Here is a 23,146-nt window from a genome sequence, read left to right as displayed (position 1 = left end):
CTATGAAACACCAACGTTGGAGGCTAGTTCGTGGGCTACTAAGGGAGTCCTAGACTAGGGGGTCCTCGGGCTGCCGGCCTATCTCTTATGGGTCAGACAGGTGGGCAGCACTGCAACTGCTAGAAGACTGAACTATGAGGCGATTCCGTATCCGGAGAGGAGATCTTTGATGCCTTGGTGTGTCCTCCAAGTCAAGATAATAAGAATCGGCGTGATTATTCCATCCTTGTAACCGACCATGTGTAACCCCAGTACCCCAGGTGCCTATATAACCCAGAGGGTTTAGTTCATAGAGGCTAGAACAACAACCATCATCCTACTCACCTAGGGTTTAGTTCATCTGATCTCGTGGTAGATCGACTCTGTAATCATCCTATACACTTCAATATAACCAAGCAGGACGTTGGGTTTAGCCTCTTCGAGAGGGCCCGAACCTGGGTAAACATCGTGTTCTTCATCCCTTGCTCTCCATTGATCCAAGATTCACAGCTCGGGATCCAATATTCACAGCTCGGAACCCCCTACCCGAGATCCGCCGATTTTGACACCGACACCGCGCACGAACGTTACCTCAAACGAAAGACCGAAAGCACGACCTCTCTACTTGGTAGCAAGCGTATGGTTTTCTCGATCCGGCAGCGATTCACCGTCCAGAGCTAATCGTTGTTGAAGAATTAGAGGGAGGAGATTAGAACAACACGGGGCTTCTAATTATGAGGATTAGAGGTGGCTAGGCGATCTCTAATTAGTCAACTAAGACCAACTAAAACTAGAACTAGATCAACTACTGGAGGCTCCAAAACCTGTGTCCTCATAGGGTGGAAATCCTCTAGTATATATAGGTTTAGGGGAGAGGAGGGGGCATCCACCAAGGGGGAAGGAGTTCCCCTTGAAGCGTCGGCCTATGGGGGGAGTTGGACTCCCACCCTAGTAGGATTCGGCCTCCCATAGTGGGAAAGGGGGGGGGGGTCGTCTCTCTATTGGGCCCTAGTGGCCCAATTCCTTCGCCACCTCTCGGCCTTTTAGGCCCATTGATATTAAATTAAATATATATTCATTCTAAACATTTATAGAGCATTATATATATAATTTAATATCTCCGGAAACATTTACCACCTATATGTAATTAATCAGTAATACCCGGTATTACCCGATATTCATCGAAACCCTTTCGATGACCCTTCTGTGGATCTTACCTAGCTCTGATACCAACTTGTCACACCCAATATGCGATCCTATCCGAGAGGAACTCGAAGGTCCCATCAAGAATAGAGCCGCATATTGAAGACACTTTGCAAGGTGGATATCATTATATCGAACCATGTACATAATAGTTGGGGATACATACAAAGGCATACAATTGCCACATGAATACATCAAACATCATACAGAAGAGAAATATCCGACTACGGATGAAAACAAACGAAAAACACAAACGACATCCACCCTGCTAGCCCAGGCTGCCGACCAGAAACATATCCCTTGATCGAACAAGAAGAAGCAGAAGAATTTCAAAACAAGCAAGCATCGCTCTCACGTCAGATCATCGCATTACCTATACATGCATCTATTGTTGTGGTAATCTGTGAGCCACGATGACTTAGCAATACCATTACCATGGGTATCAAGACTAGCAATGCTTAATGGGTGTGGAATGGATAAGTGATGAGGTTGTAGCAAGCACTAAGAATTGCATGGTGGCTAACATACGAGTACAAGAGTAAGAAGAGTAACTACGCATAACTGTCGCAAACTAGTAATGATCAATAAGTAATCTTGAACTACTTACGAGTCAAACATAACCCCACCATGTTCTCTTCTCGAACTCACTCGGAAAGAGACAGTCATGGTTACGCACACGGTTGATGTATTTTATTTCGGGTTTAGTGTCAAGTTCTCTATAACCGGATATTATAAATTTCCAAGTCGCCACATAGCCGTGGGCATGGCTTCCGAAAAGATTTAATCCTGCAGGGGCGCTCCAAGTGGTCCATTATAAATTACCATGAAGAACACGATGCTTACGATAAGGAATTCTGGTGGACCTGCCTCTCATCAAAGGAAAAACTAAACCAACAAGACCGCCCGATGTGCCGACAAATCCCGATAGAAGCCGCACATCTCATTCTCAGGGCATGACCGGATGAGCGCAACGTACAACAACTGAGACCGGAGTTGCCCCAGGGGAAGCCGCACACGACTCTATTTTGGACCAACACCATCAGCACTGGCCCACCTATATTATGTGGAGTTAAGAATCCTCGGGTAGCGCTAACTCCCTATGCGTCAATTTATTATTATTATTATGTTGGCAAATTTTAAAAACAATGTTGGGCCTTGTTGGAAGAGTTCTTTCCTAAGCGATTGGTCAAGCGGTTCCCGTACACCCACATGTGTTAGGAGCGCTGGTCAAGCAACATAATACCGTTATGATGGAAACTAGGGCGGCAAGAGTGGAACAAAACACCAAGCAAAAGGTTGAGCCTTCCACCTTTTACCAAGTATATAGATACATTAATTAAATAAGTGATATTGTGATATCCCATGATATCCATGTCCCAACATGGAACAAACTTCAACTCACCTGCAACTAGCAACGCTAGAAGCGGGGCTGAGGAAAGAGTAAAGCGGTAACATAGCCAAATAATGGTTTGCTGGGATGGTGGAAAAGGTTAGAGGCTTATCATGGCATATTGGGAGGCTTGACAAATAAGTGGGAGGTAGCGCGACATCGCGATAGCATTGAGACAACTAGAAAAGCAAAGATAGTAGTGATATCCAGGATAATGGTCATCTTGCTTGAAACCTCGCTCGGAAAAAGTTCGATTCCATGAAGTAGACGAACCAACATAGTAGAACGCATCTTCACAATCGCAATGAAACCGGGAACTACCGAGAAGAAGCACAACCCAAAAGAAGCAAACAATATAGTAAACAAACAAGCATAACATGGCATGATGCATGACAAGGTAAATGTTGTTACTCATGGCAAGAGATGATGCATGAAAAAACCTCACATAAAAGCAAGTTTAAATGAGGCCGGAAGCAACACATAACAATTCAAGAAAGTCCCCATATGCAATTTTCGAATTTGGTACTGTTCTGATTTAAATACAATATTAGAGTTGTTAAACAACAAGGTAAAGTGCACCAAGATGATCTACATGTTTTTCTAATCAAGTTACATATGTAGATCATTTAATTCAGAGCTACGGTCCGGCAGATATGAGCTAAACAAGTTGAACCCGGATAGGATCGCATATTAGGCGTGACATACCCGATATTAGCCGATATTCACGAAACCCTTTCGGTGACCCCGAAACGCTTCCGGAACCTCTCGAAACTATTCCATATATTAACGAAACAATTCCACAAATATATTCTCATTCCTCCCGTACAACTAACACTCAGCAGATCATGATAACCCCAAGCTTGTGACCCCGTAGGTTCGATAAATCATAGACATGAACGAAACCCCATCGTTCAATGAGCGATAGCGGAACCGTGGACATCCATATCGGTCCCTATGATTACACGAATGATATTCGAGTGAACCTTTTGTTATCATGTGATGTTTTCTTTGCTTCATGATACTTTACAAAACCCTGTGTGCATCAGTATCCTCCTGAGTCATCACCATGCTCACTATACCGTTGCTCCTGTTACCGGTTTTGTTCTTCTTTCTCGTTAACGTGTTCCGGCATCCCCGTGACGTAGTCACCTATGTCTGGCTAGGCGATGATGGATGCATTACATTGAGAGGGCCCTAAGAATATCTCTCCATCGTCGGAGGAGCAAACCCCACTCTCGAGCTATCAGGTCACTTGTCAAACTTTCCGGTCAGCCTGAAAATTGTCGTTATGATCAACTTGTTATTTGATGACTTTTAAGCAACTCCAAAGTCCACCATCTGGTAGGAAGTGTCTGAGACACTCTCATGGTCCGAGGAACTAAAACACATGCTAACACTACGTGTTATAACAGATGATTTCAGACGATATAATCACCAAGTATAACAAACAAGTTTGGGTTGATTCAATATGATCGTTCTTCTAACATCATACCCTCAATGTTGTTGTAGGACTACCGTTACACTTAACAATATCCTAAAATCCGGAAAACGTGATCACCAAAACACTTGAGCCAGTCTTAGAGGCGAGACCAGGAAACTATTGTTTACCGTTTATCATTTCACACGCGCAGATGAGTTTTTCGCTGAATCATGTATTCCAGGATCATAGCAGTTATAGCATGAAATATAAACTCTTTATCATGAATAATGTAAATACAATAATAAAATATTATTGCCTCTAAGGCATAGTTCCAACAATAAAGCGTTAATGCAGTCTAATGTGCCAGTTGATAATAACAAAAAGAACTAAAAAATGAAGATACCTCTTAAGAATAAAATCTTCGCATGATATCTTCGTCACGGAGTCATTCTTACTAAAGATAACCTTATTAAGAGGAATTGGCATGGAAGTCCGCAACGTGTCTTTTGTCACCATGATGAGACAATAAAATATTTTTTCTTCCAATGCAAATTGGCTCGTTCTATATGGTTAGTCATCCGAATAGCTTCTAGCTTGTATCCTCCTTGTAGTGTTGCTAATGCATTCGATAACAAGTTACATTGGATTGATCACAGGTTTAGAACTCTTCTCAGGGTGGGAGCGCTTGCCATTATTTGGTCGCTTTGGCTATGTAGAAATGATAAGGTGTTTAATGATAAAAATACTTCTCTGATGCAGGTTATCAAAGATGTACCGTGACTCTTCATTTATGGTCTTCTCTACAACGCGTGGAGAATCGAAACCTATTTACGGAGGTGTGTACATGATTGAAGGCTACAGCGAGCGATACTTTTATCCAATATTGGTGACATCATGATCTTAGGATTGCCCCCCCCCCCCCCCTACTCTTTAGGCGTTATACGGACTCTACATGAATCTTTGTATTCCGCCTTTTTATTTTTTTATTTGTGTGAGAGGACATTATTTTGTTGTATGCATCTTAATTATGCAGAGGGCCAGATGTAATGCTTAAAGTCTTTTAAGTAATAAAGCGTGCCTTTTCGAAGAAAAAAATAAAACCAAACCGCTCTTACACAACAACAATATACAGTAAAACAAAAGATCAATCAGATTTAGGTATTCCGCATCTACATCAATCTATTACGATGGGTACAAAATCTTAAGGCCACAAGCCTGAAGGAAGAGCTCTCCTGAAAAGCCTCCATGCAAAAGTACCTGGCAAAGGATGGTATTGTATTGATTAGAGATTGATCGTCTTGGATGCTTGTGTGCCGATAGTAGAGACTTGTAAGAAAAGTTCTATATGCACGATTTGATCATAGCATTGGACAATGGGTTGTATGTACCCAACAAACTTTAACATAGTTTTTTTTAGAAAAGGAGGATGTACCCCCGGCCTCTGCATCTAGACGATGCATACAGTCATATTATTAATTATTCACAAAGACCATACAATATGATACATCAATAAGCCTGAAGCCACCATTTTGGTAACGTTCTTGCTACTCCTATCCCCTTGATGAAGGCTTGCTGAATGTCCGGGCCTAATACCAAACGGACATCGCACCAAAGCCCAACATCTAAAGCCGGGTGTCCCATCCAAGCCACTACCTGGATTGGGTCCCACACCGGTCTGGCACACTTTCAGTGAGCACCGCACGCTGCAAGGGCCGTCACCTCCATCTTCCCTCGGTCCATCCTCAGAGCAGAACTGATGCACCGACCTTACCAGGACTCTCTGCCATCAACACCACCATGACGCCAGACAGCTTCCTCCTCCTGCGCGAGTCCATCTCCAACGCACCCAACGCCGAATCTCCGCGGCGCCATGCCGTTGGGATCCACCGTCGGCCTTGCAGTAGATGTAACACCGCTCCTCCTCTTGTCCCCTCTAGCCAGCACGTGCTCCAAAATGATGCCCCCAGGAGGGACACCGACATCGAAGGTCCCATCATCGTTCGATCTGGTAGACCCAGATCTAGGGTTTCCCCCAGAGCATCACGAGTGGGACGCCATGACTTACAACAATGATGCCTCAAGAATGGAACGACGTCATAAACGCCGCGATCGTCCGCCATGACTATAGTCGGCACGATTTTTACCGGAAATCACGTCCCCCCGATCTCGCAGCTGACTGAAACCGAACGGAGCTTCGCCGTGAAGACCAAAGCCGCCGTTGGCACGCCGTCAAGGAGTCTCCACCGGCCCCTCGCCGGTCCTCCACGCGTTCGCGGCTTCCGTCGCCCATCTCCAGGCATAGTCTCCACCGAGGGGAAGAGCACCATGCCGGCCATGGATCTAGCCACCGCCGCATAGGCAAGGGAAGCCGCCCTATCCGCTGCTCGCGGATCCAACGCCGGAGTCGCCCTTTTTGCCTCCGGGAGATCCCGCAGCCCCCGCCGTGTCCGGCCCTCCACGCGCAAGACAAGGCATAGCAGCACCGCCGCCGGACCTGCCCGCGTGCCGCCGCGCCCTGATGAACGCGCCGCCGCCACCCGAGGACACCCGCCAGCGCCGAGCCCTCGCGCGAGGAGGAGATGGGGCCGCGCCGCCGCCAGCACCTACCGGGCTTTGCCCGGCGCCACGGACCAGCGGCGGCGAGGGGAGAAGAGGGGCGGGGGACCTGACGCGCCGGCGGCTAGGGTTACCCACTCGGTCGCTCGCGGGGGGAGCGACGCGAGAGGGTTATGAGCAACGTGAGAGGGCCATACGTCTTTGTTCCTAAATTTAACATAGTTTACTTCACATGTTTGCTCCTGCCAAAATTTATCCAAAATATGACAATTTGTGGACTGCACCAAAATAAACAAGGGATTGGTGAAAAGCACACGATACTATTTTTTTGCGGGTACATGATATTATTATTCATTTCTCTCTTTTCTTTTCTGCACGTATCACAAATGAACAGATTTTGTAGGTGCACAAGGTACAACATAAGTTATTTATATGGCCTTTTTTTTCTTTCAGTTTTAGGCCTCCTTTGGTTCATAGGAATATTGTAGGAATTGCAAAGGATAGGAATTTTGTAGGAAAAATTCCTTTGAAGGCCTTTGATTTGTAGAATGGATTCCTATTCCTACGTAGGATAGGAATCAATCCTTTATATTTCGAAGGAAAAAAACATTGGCCTAGACTCAATGGAAATTTTCCTATCCTATGCATCAAATGACATCTCTTTCTCTATAGGATTTGAGATGCATGTCATCTCACTTCCTATAATTTTCCTATTTTTATACTATTCCTATCCTATGAACCAAAGCACGCCTTAGTATTCTTCCCATATGGGGTGTTGTGGAGCACGGGAAATGGGATGAATTTATGCATGGTTTTGCAATCATAAGCAACCAAGCGTGCGTGTTAGGTAAGCTACCAACAAAAAAAATTGCAAAAATAATGATGGTGCATGCATGGTACGGACATGCAGACATCTATCTTTTCCACCCAATTCACTTATTCAACGGCAGTGAATGTATTGCCCGTCTTGATCGTTCACACATGGTGACACCATATGAACATGTGTAACAGTGTAAGGTATGCTAGTAAAATAACTCAGACGCATGCATTTGATAACCGGACCCCGGGTTGCAGGAACATCTACATATTGTTTGGGTAGCAGATCGTCCACACCGACAATGTATTTATCAATCGGCTGGGCAAGGGTAGGCATGCCATAAGGGACGTGGAGTTTCTGCACCCGAGCTCAAATGAGCTCGGGTGAACAGTAAAATCAAAACTAAATAAAAAATTTCAAAAAAATCCAAATTTTTTTGGGAGAAACATTGACAAAAGTTCTAAGTGCTTGCAAAAATTCATCATGAAATTACATTTCTAGAAGGCGTGGCAAAAAAAAAAACAAAATCAGTACTCTGAAAAAGCTACTTTCAAAAGCATTTTGGAGCATTGAATTTGTTTTTTTTTGCCGCGCCTTACAGGAATGCGATTTAATGATGAATTTTTGCAAGCACTTAGAACTTTTGTCAATGTTTCTCCCAAAAAAATTGGAATTTTTTAAATTTTTTTCGATTTTACTGTTCAGGCACTTTTGTGCCATAAGTAACAACACTAATTGATATGCATATGACCCTACCTGGACCCAGGTTCACCTAAAAAAACAACTGGACCCCAGGAGATGAAGAAGTGACTTGGCTCTTGACTTTTATGAGAACATATCAGGTGCTACGACCCTTGCTACCATGCTACAGAGTAATGGCAGCCGTTGGAGTAGAAAGGAAGGGGCTTAATATAATGGACGGTGTTCTCTTGTATAAAACGCCCTACAAGATGATAAACTGAGAATGGATTTTTAGGACCCGGGTGTTTAGGCACCCTCTTGCACAGTGTACTTCGGCCTGCAGAACTTTTGCAGTGCAATCAATCTAAATTAATCCATCATGGGACCCTAGGCGCACCTTTTACAGAGCTCCCACGTGAGCCTGCTGCCGGCACATTTCTCCTCTCCTCTGTTCATACTCTCACATTGTTTTAGCCTTAAAAAGTTTCACTCACATAGTCACATCACATGCATGCGGAGTGTCCTCACAGGTTTTTTCGGCTCAGAACCCTCTCTCTCCAAAGTTATCTCACAGTCATAGGCAATTATGCACAAGTTCTTTCACACCATCTCTTTGTCACCTAGTAAAAAACACCACTCTCTTTTTTGGACATAAAAAATGGATGTGAATTTTTGGGACATGCGACCACGCGATGCCGTAATCCAGTTTGTCCGTGAATGCATCGTGATTGCTAATTAATATAGACCCCCTGCACAATACTTCACGCGATAATTGCATACGAAAAGAAATACGTCCGCTATACCCCACGCGAGTGGGCCACGCCGAATTTATGTTACTACCGAAAATACAGGCTTGTGTGTTAGCGAATGGGCCCGAGGTTCGGGGGTGGCATAACTGCTGTTGACGTTGGAGCGCATCATCATTAAGGACGCCTCCTCCCCGTTCGTGGCTCTCTACTATACATCTTCCTCGAGCCGGGACCCGTGGAAGAACTGAAGGGAAAGAGGACATGGCAGAGAACGTCAGGTTAGCCCATCGAAACTTCATTTTTATTTTTGCGGGGAATCGAAACTTCATTTTTATCCGTTGTTTCCCCTGTGTTCTTGTACAAATGAACGAGACAAGGTTTAATCATCTTTCCGCCGTCTGTCCTCCATAGCATGGCATGTCAGACATTTTTGGATTATTCGGCTGCAGGGGGCTGGGTGTGTATTGGTGCGCAGTGCCATCTTAATTTTAGGCATTTAAACGAATGTCGGTCGATGACTCATGAATTATCTCCGTTGGGTGGGTTGGGCGCGAGAGTGGGCCACCCCGAATTTATGTCATCTCTGTTTTTTGGTGTTTTTACATTTGTTTTGTGTGTTTACATTTGTTTCGTGATTAGGGGTCGACTAATTAGTCCGGGTCAATTACAACTTGTTGCATGCACACAACGGGTCCAGATAAATTATTGATAGACCAGCTCGCAGCCTGCGTGAGCAAGCATAACGTACTAGCGGGTACATGCAATGCATAGAGCGCAAAAAAAAACATATGAAAAGCTACGGCAGTACCTACGCATAGGGAAAAAACTTGAGAGTTTGTGGAGGAAGATCATGGCCATGGCGGGTACATGCAGTGCTTAGAGCGCACACACACAAAAATACATATGAGAAACTACGGCAGAGGGGATAAACTTCAGAGTTTGTGAAGGAAGATCATGGCCATGGCAGGTACATGCAGTGCTTAGAGCACACACAAAAATACATATGAGAAACTGCAGCAGAGGGGATAAACTTCAGAGTTTGTGGAGGAAGATCGTGGCCATAGCCAGCAGGTTCACGAGGCCAAGCATGAAATGTTCTTCAGCAATGACAGGTTCTGTTCGAGAAGTGTGACGTGGCGATGGACCGACGCGTACGAAATCAGATGACCCAAGCGCGCACTGAAGTACTGAATATATTTGGTCTCCCACTTCCAGCACGGCGTGGAGAAGATGGATGTAGAGGTTTTCAGAAAGCTTATCCCATGCCGTTCAGATTTGTAAAAATGCCTCCCTGGATTTTGTTCCGTTCCTCACACAAATCAGAGCATGTACCCGGCGTTGCATTCGGGACAATGGATGAGAGGGAGTGGAGGCATCTTGTTGGCCATGTGGTGCGATGGAGGTGGTGTTGAACTACTCTGGGACATGGACGAACACATGCTTTGGAGCTCTAGCGACATTGAGAGGAATGGAGAAGGAGAACAAAAGAGGATGGCCAGCAGAAGGAAGCAAGCAGGTCAGTTAAAAAGACCGAGAGGAGCGTGATGCAGCTAGCTGTTCTGGCTGAGGTGTAATCAACGCGCATCTGATTCCCGCTTGCAGCTAGGCCGTTGGCACTTCCCTGTAACCAATGCGCCCATCGTTTCAATGCGTGAGTCTGCCTTATGGGTCATTTGCTGGCAAAATAGAGCCAATACGAGAGCTATACAAGTTGGTGTACGGTGGCCAGAAAAGGTTATACGGCATCGATGTATTGAAGTAGCATGAATCACGTGGGAACGAGCGGTGATGATACCAACCTCGCATGGGTGCATGTCCACACGTGACTTATCGATAAAAAATACCACTCTCACTGCAAAAGGCCTGCTGCTCGCTAGGCCATAGCACAAATCTTAAAATCAGTGAACGGACTAGATAAGGGGGTGCTGGGACTCCCGGGTGCTATTGCACCTTTCCGTCTTAGATTTATACTGCTCAATAGCACCATTTTATTCTGTGATAGATCCATCGGATAATTATTACAAATGGCATACAAATATTGGGCGGGAAATCACATCCATAGCACCCTGTACTCCACGGTCACAGCAGCAATGTCACAGTCTCTGCGCTAGACTTTGGTAGTGACCGCATCAAGTGAAGCTGTTACAAGAGCTGTGGGTCTAAAATCCATGGCATCTGCAGAACTTAGATTCAAATAACATGGACATGAGGGGAAAAAAAGGCAGAAAGAAACACCAGCCTGGCACCCAAACGAAATAGATAACTCAAATTTGTGCTTGATTTGTCGCTCTTCCTCCTCTTCATCACTTTTAGAAGTGAGCAATTTGTAAATGAAACTAGAATCAGGAATGACCTAGAATGAGAAGAAAAACAAATACAGGAGTGCTGCTGTAAATGTGCCAGGGATCAGGACTTCCCTTTGCAATATATCACACTTTTCTAGGGAGGTTTCCAAATATTATATAATGGATGCTCACCCACGTACCATGTTCGTTCGATGTTAACCCAATGATTGCCATTGCTTTGTATCACGGTAGCACATAAAATGTCGTATCACTGGATATGTTCTCCTTGACTTATACATTGTCTTCTGTCAAGAAAAGACACGTTGTTTTGGGTGCAACTGGAGACGGTCGAATGGGAGTTGTTCAACCGATTTGGCCGTTGTCTTGTTAATAGATTACGTGAATGAGCCATGTAGTCCTATTTTGCATCTTTCTTTTATTCATCTGTGTTTTTTATTCGAACTTGTTGAACTTTATTAATAAAGATGGTCGTGTGCATCATTACGATACAGAGGCTGGGTCTTTTCTATTTTCAAAAGAAAATACCCGTAGGTGTTGGACAATTAAATTAGATCTGGTTCGGAAGGACTTATCTTCTCATCTATTTTTAGGTTGACTCCTTTGTTATTGATACCTAAAAACAATAGGATCAATGCATAAGTTCGGTTGCAGCATAGAGAAATACAAAAGGTATATCTTTAAGCATTATGTGCTTGACATAATTGTCATAAAAATAAATAAAATCAAGAGCCCGTGGTTGATGAATTTTCTGTTAAAATTATTTTCATAGCTTTCCTCTGATTTCTGCTTTTTTTAGTTGCATAGTTGTCCTCAGATTTCTGTTTGAATGGTCATTGTGGGTGGTGTGGTGGCTTCCCCTCCTGAATTTCCCTTGGACAAGATAGAACGAAAACATCAACAATTTTAACAATATCATTAAAAAAATGGTTACCTGCTCAGAGACATAAAATCCAATCATCAACGTCAAAATGATAATCCCTCCATCCAATTTAATGGAAGCTCCAGTTTTGCCTTAAATCAAAGTTCCTTTAATTTTGACAAGTATTAATATCTACCACATCAAATAATACAGTATGTGCTTTTGTGTTGCAAATATTGATATACAGAAGTTTGACCTAGGATAAAGTCAGAATTTCGATTAACCTCAAATGGACAAGGCATTTGTCTCATAAAAAAAATACATGCATTTTTATAAACGTCTACGCTTGAAATTAATAGGAGATACAAAACTACAACACTGCAGACACATTAACAAAGTAGCCTGCTTATTAATAACACAGAGGGTTCATGCGCGAGTATATATTGTTTATATTAGTATTGTCTGGTTCGGCATGTGCAACATATTGTTTATATTAGTATTGTCTGGTTCGGCATGTGCAACATATTGTTTATATAAGTGCAACAAATTGTTTATGTTAGTATTGTCTGGTTCGGCATGCAAACCTTCAATAGGTAGACCTCATTCTTTTTTGTTTGAATAAATGTATCATTCCATCTATCTATATCTAATATAATACGAACGTCCAGATGTCTTGGGCTTAGCAATAAGCCTCTTTCCTCCTCCACAAGAAAAGAAGCCTGGATTTCCTCCTCCTTCGGTCGACGCTGCCACTTGTCCATCCCATCTTGGATGGCCTTTGGGCCGTGGTGGTACGAAGGACCTCGCCCTCTCCCACCGGCAGTAGGGACCCAACTCTAGTTCTTGTTATGTCCAGTGTCTTGGTTGGGGCTGTCTGGCAGCAGCCATGTCCCTCAGCAGGAATAATGTCTCCCACACTCGATCACCGTCCGGATGGTTCGGCTAGCGTTGTTGAAGGGCGTGTGGAGGTGTGTCTTCGTCGGATCTCATGGATTCGATCCATGCTGGTGTTCAGTGGATCTGTTTCGATCCGTTCTTCACTCGTCTTCGTTTGGGTGTTTCAGGTTGGTTCCTTCCGATCTATGAGTCTCTTCACGGTGATGGTTGCTACTTTGGTGCGTTGGTCCGTGGGGCCTAAGCACGATGATTTCTCGATTGTCTATTACAACAAGGTTTTCACGGCTCCCATGAGGATGGGTGACGACGATGGGGTGCTTCGGTTCGCACTAGTGCTTGTAGTCGTCAATAAGTAGTCCATGGACCTGGTTGTAATATTTTGATATCTCTGGAGTCCTTTGTACTGTCATGATTGATTATAAATAGAGCGGATGTTTCTCCGGCAAAAAGACAAGATGTCTTGGGCTTGGTCTCGCTCGGTACACCTATAAATCCATCAAAATCAATAATAACACAAAAGAGTGACCATTGCCACCACAGGTATTTCCCTTGAATAAAGATAATATTAAATTTGAAAATATCATGAAAACTAAAACTGTTAACTTGCTGGGAGAAAGAAAATCCAACCATCAACCTCAACATGAAATATAGGTTGACGAAATACATAACCAAATTCTAGAAAGAGCTACGCTCATTTAATATAAGGTATAAAAATGACAATACAGGCATGTTTAACAAGGCAGCCTGCTTATGAACAACACAAATAGTTCATCCGCACATACAAATAAACCTATTGTAGCTCAGGTATACGTGCAACATATGGTGTCCATTAGTACAGTTGCCAGCTTTTCATGGGTAGATCTCAATTATTGATAAGGGGCCCAGCTTTTCATGGGTAGATCTTGTAATCGTCGCTGAATCCAGCATCGGAAAAGATTCTCTTCCACTCGCTCTCGTCCCGTTCAACCCCGTTGGTGCACAGCGCGAACATGTCCTGCATGGCTTCCATCTCGCCGAGCAGAGACCCTCTTACCATGTCTATGATTATCACCTTCCCTCCAGCACTCCTCACGGGGATGGCTTCCTTGCAACATTGAAGTATCTTGACGCAGTCGTCGTGGCCCCAGTCATGCAGGTTGTCGTCGCCGGCGGCGGTGGCCTGGCTGACAGACTGAGGAAGGTCTAGCACGGTGCACTTGATGTGCCGGATCGCCCTGGCGACCACCCGCGTGCCAGCGCCTTGCTGGCGCCGACATCGACGAGGGAGCTCACGCCGCGGAAGATGCGGCCCTTCCCAACAATAATGACCTCCAGGAAGAGCTCGCTGTCGGCGGTCATGGCATCCTCAGGACACTGGAAAAATATCCTGTGGAGCTTACGCTCATGGACACCCTCTTATCTAGCCATCCAATTCTACATCGCGTTTCGTGCAAGTACTTTTCTCTTCTTTGTTTCTCCAGTATAGTTTAACATATGAATTTCAAACTTTTCAGCACAACAAAACATTCTTACTAGAATATGGGAAAAACTTTCAGATTTTTTCGCGCATCATAAATACTAAAGATAAGTTTTTTTATTAAAAAAATCGCATTTAATTTCTATATTTTGGATGTAAATGCCCGTGGCGCTGAGCAGCGCGATCATGCGCCGGAGGTCGGCAACCTTGGCCGGGTGCACCTTGGCGACATTTTGACACAGTGAGTGTCGGTTAAGGAATTCCTCGGCACACCGCATGTCCGGACATGGTTTTTCTATTTGGTTTCCTTTTTTTATTTTAGTTTCTATTTGAAAATAGTTTGAATACAAAATTTAAATAGATACTATACTTATATTTTTTAAACGTTGACTATGCATTAAAAAAAGGTTAACATATTGTAAAACATGGGTACACAAAAGTTAAAAAATTGTTTGGGACATTCAGAGAAAATGTTCGTGACATTTTGAAAATATTCGCATGTTTCATGTTTGGTGATTTAAAAAAAATATTTTTCTTGATAAGAGAATTTTTTTTCGTACCATTCATATAAATGTTTGGATGATCAAACAAATTGTTACGTACCATTCAAATAAATTTTTGAAATATTTAAAAAATGTTCACATGTTTCAAAAAACCCATGATATATTTGAAAAACTATACAAAATGCTTCATACCATCAAAAAAAGTTCGTGACTTTTAAAATTGTTCTAACACTTAAGAATGTTTTGCTCGTTAAAATTATCTCCGGCCCTGGCAAGACTTATACTCCCATCATAGTAAGCGATATGCAGCCCTGGCGTGTAACATAATGCACATCATTTGCAGTAAGTTTGGTCTAAGCATTCTTATTCCTCATGAAAACGATGGATTTGTTTCACTGTGGAGTAGATCCCATGGCGATTCCATGTGTAAGCTGTGGGGTCAGCTGACCCCACAACTTTTTTTTATTGCAAGCTTAGTTTTATTCATATTTGTGCAAAAAATTAGGACATTCTAGGTAGATTAGTGCACTTGAACCCACCGATTTTTATTGCTGGCATTGCCGCTGGAGTAGACCACTTACGTACTCCTCCCTAGGTACAGACGGCATGTGAATCCTATGTCGTGCCGATGGGACTTTCTGTTCCCCGCTCATTGTGGCAAATTGTCCCAGAACTCCCACAAATATTTAGGTAGGCACCGCTTAATATACGCTCGCTCACTCACGGCTCTAGAGTGCTCACTCGCTCTGTTTATTCCCTCTTGTCGCTCACTTCTTTAGTTTTCCTGCATCGTCACAAAAATAAGAGATGACTCAGGAAAAATGGCCATTGGTTTTCTCATTTTTTTAAAAATACATGAATTCAAAAACAAATCATAACTTTTTAAAAAGTTCAAGCATTTCAAAGTTTTCACAATTTTGAAATTGTGCAAAACGTTCATGGGTTTTAAAAATTGCTCGCAAATGAGAAAAACGTCTGTAAATTAATAAAATAAATTAATGAATTTTTAGAAAATTGGATAATTCTTTGAATTGTTCAAGTTACTAAAGAAATCATGAAATTCAAAAAGTTGGCTAATTCGAAGTAATATTCAGTAAAATGAAAAAAATCATAAATTCAAAAAATATTCATGAATTTAACAAGGCTTCATGGATTTGGAAAATGTTCACAAATTTTATTTTTTAATGAATTTGAAAAATATTAAGTAAACGTAAAATATTCACGTATTTGAAAAAAATCATGGATTTTCAAAATGACAGTAGATTTTGCAAATGGTCATGCGAAAATATAATAAAAGTATAGAAATGATAAATCTCGAACTTTTTCATGGAAACTTCAGTTCAGCGTGATTGGCAAACATGGCAATTTTCTAGCAAAAAAAAAAACAAACTGGGACAAAGTTGGCATGTTCTAACAACTAAAGTTGCCACCTCGCATCAACTAAAGTTGCCATGAAAAAATGCTATGGGTGACATGCTTAAAAACAAAAGTTCGGGATTTATCGGGGGTCCTAAAAGTACATATAATAAAAATACAACAACAGAAAAGGGAAGAAAAAACACTGGAAAATTATCATGAAAAATTCTAGAATGTTCACAAAAATGGCTGAAAGAGTACCTACAATTCCACGGGCACGGTTATTAACTATGACGGGGAATAGGATTTACCTACAGCTCGCTCGCCCAAACCGGCTCATTGGCAATTTCAGGCCTCCTTTGGTTCATAGGATAGGAATATTGTAGGAATATGAATTTCATAGGAAGTAAGATGACATGCATCTCAATTCCTATAAAGAAAGAGATGTCATTTGATGCATATGATAGGAATTTTTTCATTGAGTCTAGCCTAATGTTTTTTTCCTTCGAAATGTGAAGGATTGGATCATATCCTATATAGGAATATAAAAAGCTGGGTCCCGGATGTCAAACTCTCAGTACATGAGTCAAATATTGTGTAAGCATTGGATAATCAAGACGAGATAATGATTAGGTGTAAATTGATCTGATGTTGTTCTCAAATAAAACCAAACCGCTCTTACAAAAGAAATACGGTGAAACAAATGATCAAATCAGAATTAGGTATTCCACATCTACATCAATCTATTACGATGGGTACAAAATCTTAAGGCCACAAGCCTGAAGGAAGAGCTCTCCTAAAAAGCCTCCATGCAGAAGTACCTCGGCAAAGGATGGTATTGTATTGATTGGAGATTGATCGTCCTGTGGATGCTTGTGTGCCGACTGTAGAGACCTATATATAAGAAAAGTTCTGTATGCACGACATGGTCATAGCATTGGACATTAGGTTGTATACACCCAACAAACTTTAACATAGTTTACTTCAAAATTTTGCTCCTGCCAAAATTTATCAAAAAATTAACAATTTGTGGACTGCACCAAAATAAACAAGGGATTGGTGAAAAGCACATGATACTATTGTTTTTACGGATACATGATATTATTATCCATTTCTCTCTTTTCTTTTCTGCACATATCACGAATGAACAGATTTTATAGGTGAACAAGGTACAACAAAAGTTATTTATATGGCCTTTTTTTTCTTTCAGTTTTAGTATTCTTCCCATGTGGGGTGGTGTGGAGCACGGGCAATGGGAATGAATTTATGCATGGTTTTTATTGCAATCATTGGCAACCAAGCGTGCGAGTTTGGTAAGCTACCAACAAAGAAAAAATGTAAAAATAATGATGGTGCGTGCATGGGTACGGACACGCAGATCTCTATCTGTTCCACGGCAGTGAATGTATTGCCCGTCTTGATCGTTCACACTTCACACCATATGAACATGTGTAAGGTATGCTAGTAAAATAACTCAAGATGCATGCATTCGATAAGGTTGCAGGAACATCTACATATTGTTGGACTACCAGGTCTTCAAGAAATGAACTAGTGCATAGCAGATCGTCGGCACACTGACAATGTATTTATCAATCGGCTGGGCAAGGGTAGGTATGTCATAAGTCACAACACTAATTGATATGCATATGACCCTACCTGGACCCCTGGTTCACCTAAAAAAACTGGACCCCAGGAGATGAAGAAGTGACTTGGCTCTTGACACTTATACATTGTCTTGTGTCAAGAAAGGACACGTTGTTTTGGGTGCAACTGGAGACGGTCGAATGGGAGTTGTTCAACCGATTTGGCTGTTGTCTTGTTAATAGATTACGTGAATGAGCCATGTAGTCCTATTTTGCATCTGGTTGTGGTCTTTCTTTTATTCATCTGTGTTTTTGATTCAAACTTGTTGAACTTTTATTAATAAAGATGGTTTGTGTGCATCATTAGATACAGAGGCTGGGTCTATTCTATTTCAAAAGAAAATACCCGTAGGTGTTGGACAATTAGATTAGATCTGGTTCGGAAGGACTTATCTTCTCATCCATTGTTAGCTTGACTCCTTTATTATTGAGACCTAATAACAATAGGATCAATGCATAAGTTCGGTTACAGCATAGAGAAATACATAAGGTATATCTTTAAGCATTATGTGCTCGACATAATTGTTATAAAAATAAATAAAATCAAGAGCCTGGGTTTGATGAATTTTCTGTTAATTTTTTTTCATAGCTTTCCTCTGATTTCTGATTTTTTTTGGTTGCATAGTTGTCCTCAGATTTCTCCTGAATTTCCCTTGGACATAAAATATTTTAACAATATCAAAACATCAAATATTTTAACAATATCATTAAAAGATGCTTACCTGCTCACAGACATAAAATCCAACCATCAACGTCAAAACGATAATCCTTCCATCCAATTTAATGGAAGCTCCAGTTCTGTCTTAAATCAAAGTTCCTTTCATTTTGACAAATATTAATATCTACCACATCAAATAATACAGTATGTGCTTTTCTGTTGTAAATGTTGATACACAGGAGTTTGACCTAGGATAAAGTCAGAATTTCGATTAACCTCGAATGGACAAGCAGGCATTTGTTTCATAAAAAAATGTGTATTTTTAAAAACGTCTACGCTTGAAATTAACAAAGCAGCCTGCTTATTAATAGCACACAGGGTTCATGCACGAGTATATATACAAAATAAACATGTTGGGGTTCAAGTATACGTGTGCAACATATTGCGTATATTAGTATTGTTTGGTTAGGCATGCAAAACTTCAATGGGTAGACCTCAATTCAATTTTGTTTGAATAAATGTGTCATTCCATCTATATATATCTAATACAATATGAACATCCAGATGTCTTGGGCTTAGCAATACGCCTGTTTCCTCCTCCACAAGAAAAGAACCCAGGCGTTCCTCCTCCTTCCGCCGACGCTGCCCAGGGCCGGCCCATAGGCCGGGGCAACGCGGCGACCGCCCTGGGCCCCTGGGAGGTAGGAGCCCCGGCCCAGGTGTTGGAAATATGCCCTAGAGGCAATAATAAAAGCATTATTATTATATTTCTTTGTTCATGATAATTGTCTTTATTCATGCTATAATTGTGTTATCCGGAAATCGTAATACATGTGTGAATAACAGACACCAACATGTCCCTAGTAAGCCTCTAGTTGACTAGCTCGTTGATCAACAGATAGTCATGGTTTCCTGACTATGGACATTGGATGTCATTGATAACGAGATCACATCATTAGGAGAATGATGTGATGGACAAGACCCAATCCTAAACATAGCATAAGATCGTATGGTTCGTTTGCTAGAGTTTTACAATGTCAAGTATCTTTTCCTTAGACCATGAGATCGTGTAACTCCCGGATACCGTAGGAGTGCTTTGGGTGTGCCAAACGTCACAACGTAACTGGGTGACTATAAAGGTATACTACGGGTATCTCCGAAAGTGTCTGTTGGGTTGACACGGATCAAGACTGGGATTTGTCACTCCGTATGATGGAGAGGTATCACTGGGCCCACTCAGTAATGCATCATCATAATGAGCTCAAAGTGACCAAGTGTCTGGTCACGGGATCATGCATTACGGTACGAGTAAAGTGACTTGCCGGTAACGAGATTGAACGAGGTATTGGGATACCGACGATCGAATCTCGGGCAAGTAACATACCGATTGACAAAGGGAATTGTATACGGGGTTGCTTGAATCCTCGACATCGTGGTTCAACCGATGAGATCATCGTGGAGTATGTGGGAGCCAACATGGGTATCCAGATCCCGCTATTGGTTATTGACCGGAGAGCGATCTCGGTCATGTCTACATGTCTCCCGAACCCATAGGGTCTACACACTTAAGATTCGGTGACGCTAGGGTTGTAGGGATATGTATATGCAGTAACCCGAATGTTGTTCGGAGTCCCGGATGAGATCCCGGACGTCACGAGGAGTTCCGGAATGGTCCGGAGGTAAAGAATTATATATAACAAGTGCTGTTTCGGCCATCGGGACAAGTTTCGGGGTCACCGGTATTGTACCGGGACCACCGGAAGGGTCCCGGGGGTCCACCGGGTGGGTCCACCTGTCCCGGGGGCCACATGGGCTGTAAGGGGGTGCGCCTTGGCCTACATGGGCCAAGGGCACCAGCCCCAAGGGGCCCATGCGCCTAGGGTTTCCAAAGGGGAAGAGTCCCACAAGTGGAAGGCACCCCTAGGTGCCTTGGGGGGGAGGGAAACCTCCCTTGGCCGCCGCCCCCCTAGGAGATTGGATCTCCTAGGGCCGGCGCCCCCCCTAGGCCCTCCTATATATAGTGGGGAAGGAGGGCTTTTTGATCCATGCCTTTGGTTGCCTCCTTCTCCCTCTCCAACACCTCCTCCTCCTCCATAGCGCTTGGCGAAGCCCTGACGGAGTACTGCAGCTCCATCACCACCACGCCGTCATGCTGCTGCTGGAGCCATCTTCCTCAACCTCTCCTTCCCTCTTGCTGGATCAAGAAGAAGGAGACGTTACGCTGACCGTACGTGTGTTGAACGCGGAGGTGCCGTCCGTTCGGTGCTAGGATCTCCGGTGATTTGGATCACGTCGTGTTCGACTACCTCATCCCGTTTCTTTGAACGCTTCCGCTCGCGATCTACAAAGGTATGTAGATGCATCCGATCACTCGTTGCTAGATGAACTCATAGATGGATCTTGGTGAAACCGTAGGAAATTTTTTGTTTTCTGCAACGTTCCCCAACAGTGGCATCATGAGCTAGGTCTATGCGTAGTTCTTCTTGCGCGAGTAGAACACAATTTGTTGTGGGCGTAGATGTTGTCAACTTTCTTGCCGGTACTAGTCTTATCTTGCTTCAACGGTATTGTGGGATGAAGCGGCCCGGACCAACCTTACACGTACGCTTACGTGAGACCGGTTCCACCGACTAACATGCACAAGTTGCATAAGGTGGCTGGCGGGTGTCTGTCTCTTCTACTTTAGTTCGAGCGGATTCGATAAAAAGGGTCCTTATGAAGGGTAAATAGAAGTTGACAAATCACGTTGTGGCTTTCACGTAGGTAAGAAAACGTTCTTGCTAGAACCCTACTTCAGCCACGTAAAACTTGCAACAACAATTAGAGGACGTCTAACTTGTTTTTGCAGCAAGTGCTTTGTGATATGATATGGCCAAAGTTGTGATGAACGATGAATGATCTATATGTGATGTATGAGATGTTCATGCTATTGTAATAGGAATCACGACTTGCATATCGATGAGTATGACAACCGGCAGGAGCCATAGGAGTTGTCTTTATTTTTTGTATGACCTGCGTGTCATTGAGAAACGCCATGTAAATTTCTTTACTTTATTGCTAAAACGCGTTAGCCATAGTAGTAGAAGTAATAGTTGGCGAGCAACTTCATGGAGACACAATGATGGAGATCATGATGATGGAGATCATGGTGTCATGCCGGTGACAAGATGATCATGGAGCCCCAAGATGGAGATCAAAGGAGCTATGTGATGTTGGCCATATCATGTCACTATTATTATTTGATTGCATGTGATGTTTATCATGTTTTTCATCTTGTTTTCTTAGAACGACGGTAGTAAATAAGATGATCCCTCATAATAATTTCAAGAAAGTGTTCCCCCTAACTGTGCACCGTTGCGATAGTTCGTTCGTTTCTAAGCATCACGTGATGATCGGGTGTGATAGATTCCAACGTTCACATACAACGGGTGTAAGACAGATTTACACATGCAAACACTTAGGTTGACTTGACGAGCCTAGCATGTACAGACATGGCCTCGGAACACAGAAGACTGAAAGGTCGAGCATGAGTCGTATAGAAGATACGATCAACATGAAGATGTTCACCGATGTTGACTAGTCCGTCTCACGTGATGATCGGACACGGCCTAGTTGACTCGAATCATGTTATACTTAGATGACTAGAAGAGGGATGTCTATCTAAGTGGGAGTTCATTGAATAATTTGATTAGATGAACTTAATTATCATGAACTTAGTCTAAAATATTTACAATATGTCTTGTAGATCAAATGGCCAACGTAGTCCTCAACTTCAACGCGTTCCTAGAGAAAACCAAACTGAAAGACGATGGCAGCAACTACACGGACTGGGTCCGGAACCTGAGGATCATCCTCATAGCTGCCAAGAAAGATTATGTCCTACAAGCACCGCTGGGTGACGCACCTGTTCTCCCTGCAGAACAAGACGTTATGAACGCTTGGCAGGCACGTACCAGTGCGGCATGCTTTACAGCTTAGAGCCGGGGCTCCAAAAGCGTTTTGAGAGACATGGAGCATATGAGATGTTCGAAGAGCTGAAAATGGTTTTTCAAGCTCATGCCCGGGTCGAGAGATATGAAGTCTCCGACAAATTCTTCAGCTGTAGGATGGAGGAAAATAGTTCTGTTAGTGAGCACATACTCACTATGTCTGGGTTGCATAACCGCTTGACTCAGCTGGGAGTTAATCTCCCGGATGACGCGGTCATTGACAGAATCCTCTAGTCGCTTCCACCAAGCTACAAGAGCTTTGTGATGAACTTCAATATGCAGGGGATGGAAAAGACCATTCCTGAAGTATTTGCTATGCTGAAATCAGCAGAGGTAGAAGTCAAGAAGGAACATCAAGTGTTGATGGTGAATAAAACCACTAAGTTCAAGAAGGGCAAGGGTAAAAAGAACTTCAAGAAGGACGGCAAGGGAGTTGCCGCGCCCGGCAAGCAAGCTGCCGGGAAGAAGCCAAAGAATGGACCCAAGCCCGAAACTGAGTGCTTTTATTGCAAGGAAAGTGGTCACTGGAAGCGGAACTGCCCCAAATACTTAGCGGACAAGAAGGCCGGCAAAACGAAAGGTATATGTGATATACATGTAATTGATGTGTACCTTACCAGTACTCGTAGTAGCTCCTGGGTATTTGATACCGGTGCAGTTGCTCACATTTGTAACTCAAAGCAG

At 43.0% G+C, this 23,146-nt stretch overlaps 1 pseudogene; it reads right to left on the bottom strand.

Annotated features, from left to right (window-relative positions):
* Nucleotides 1–13,706: 13,706 nt before the first annotated feature.
* Nucleotides 13,707–14,591, bottom strand: LOC125516357 (O-methyltransferase ZRP4 pseudogene; annotated as a pseudogene).
* Nucleotides 14,592–23,146: the final 8,555 nt, after the last annotated feature.

Source organism: Triticum urartu, chromosome 6A (assembly GCF_056163025.1).
Source record: "Triticum urartu cultivar PI428250 chromosome 6A, HENAU_Tu73, whole genome shotgun sequence".
Taxonomy (NCBI): Eukaryota; Viridiplantae; Streptophyta; class Magnoliopsida; order Poales; family Poaceae; genus Triticum; species Triticum urartu.
This window is presented reverse-complemented; position numbering and strand designations above follow the sequence as displayed.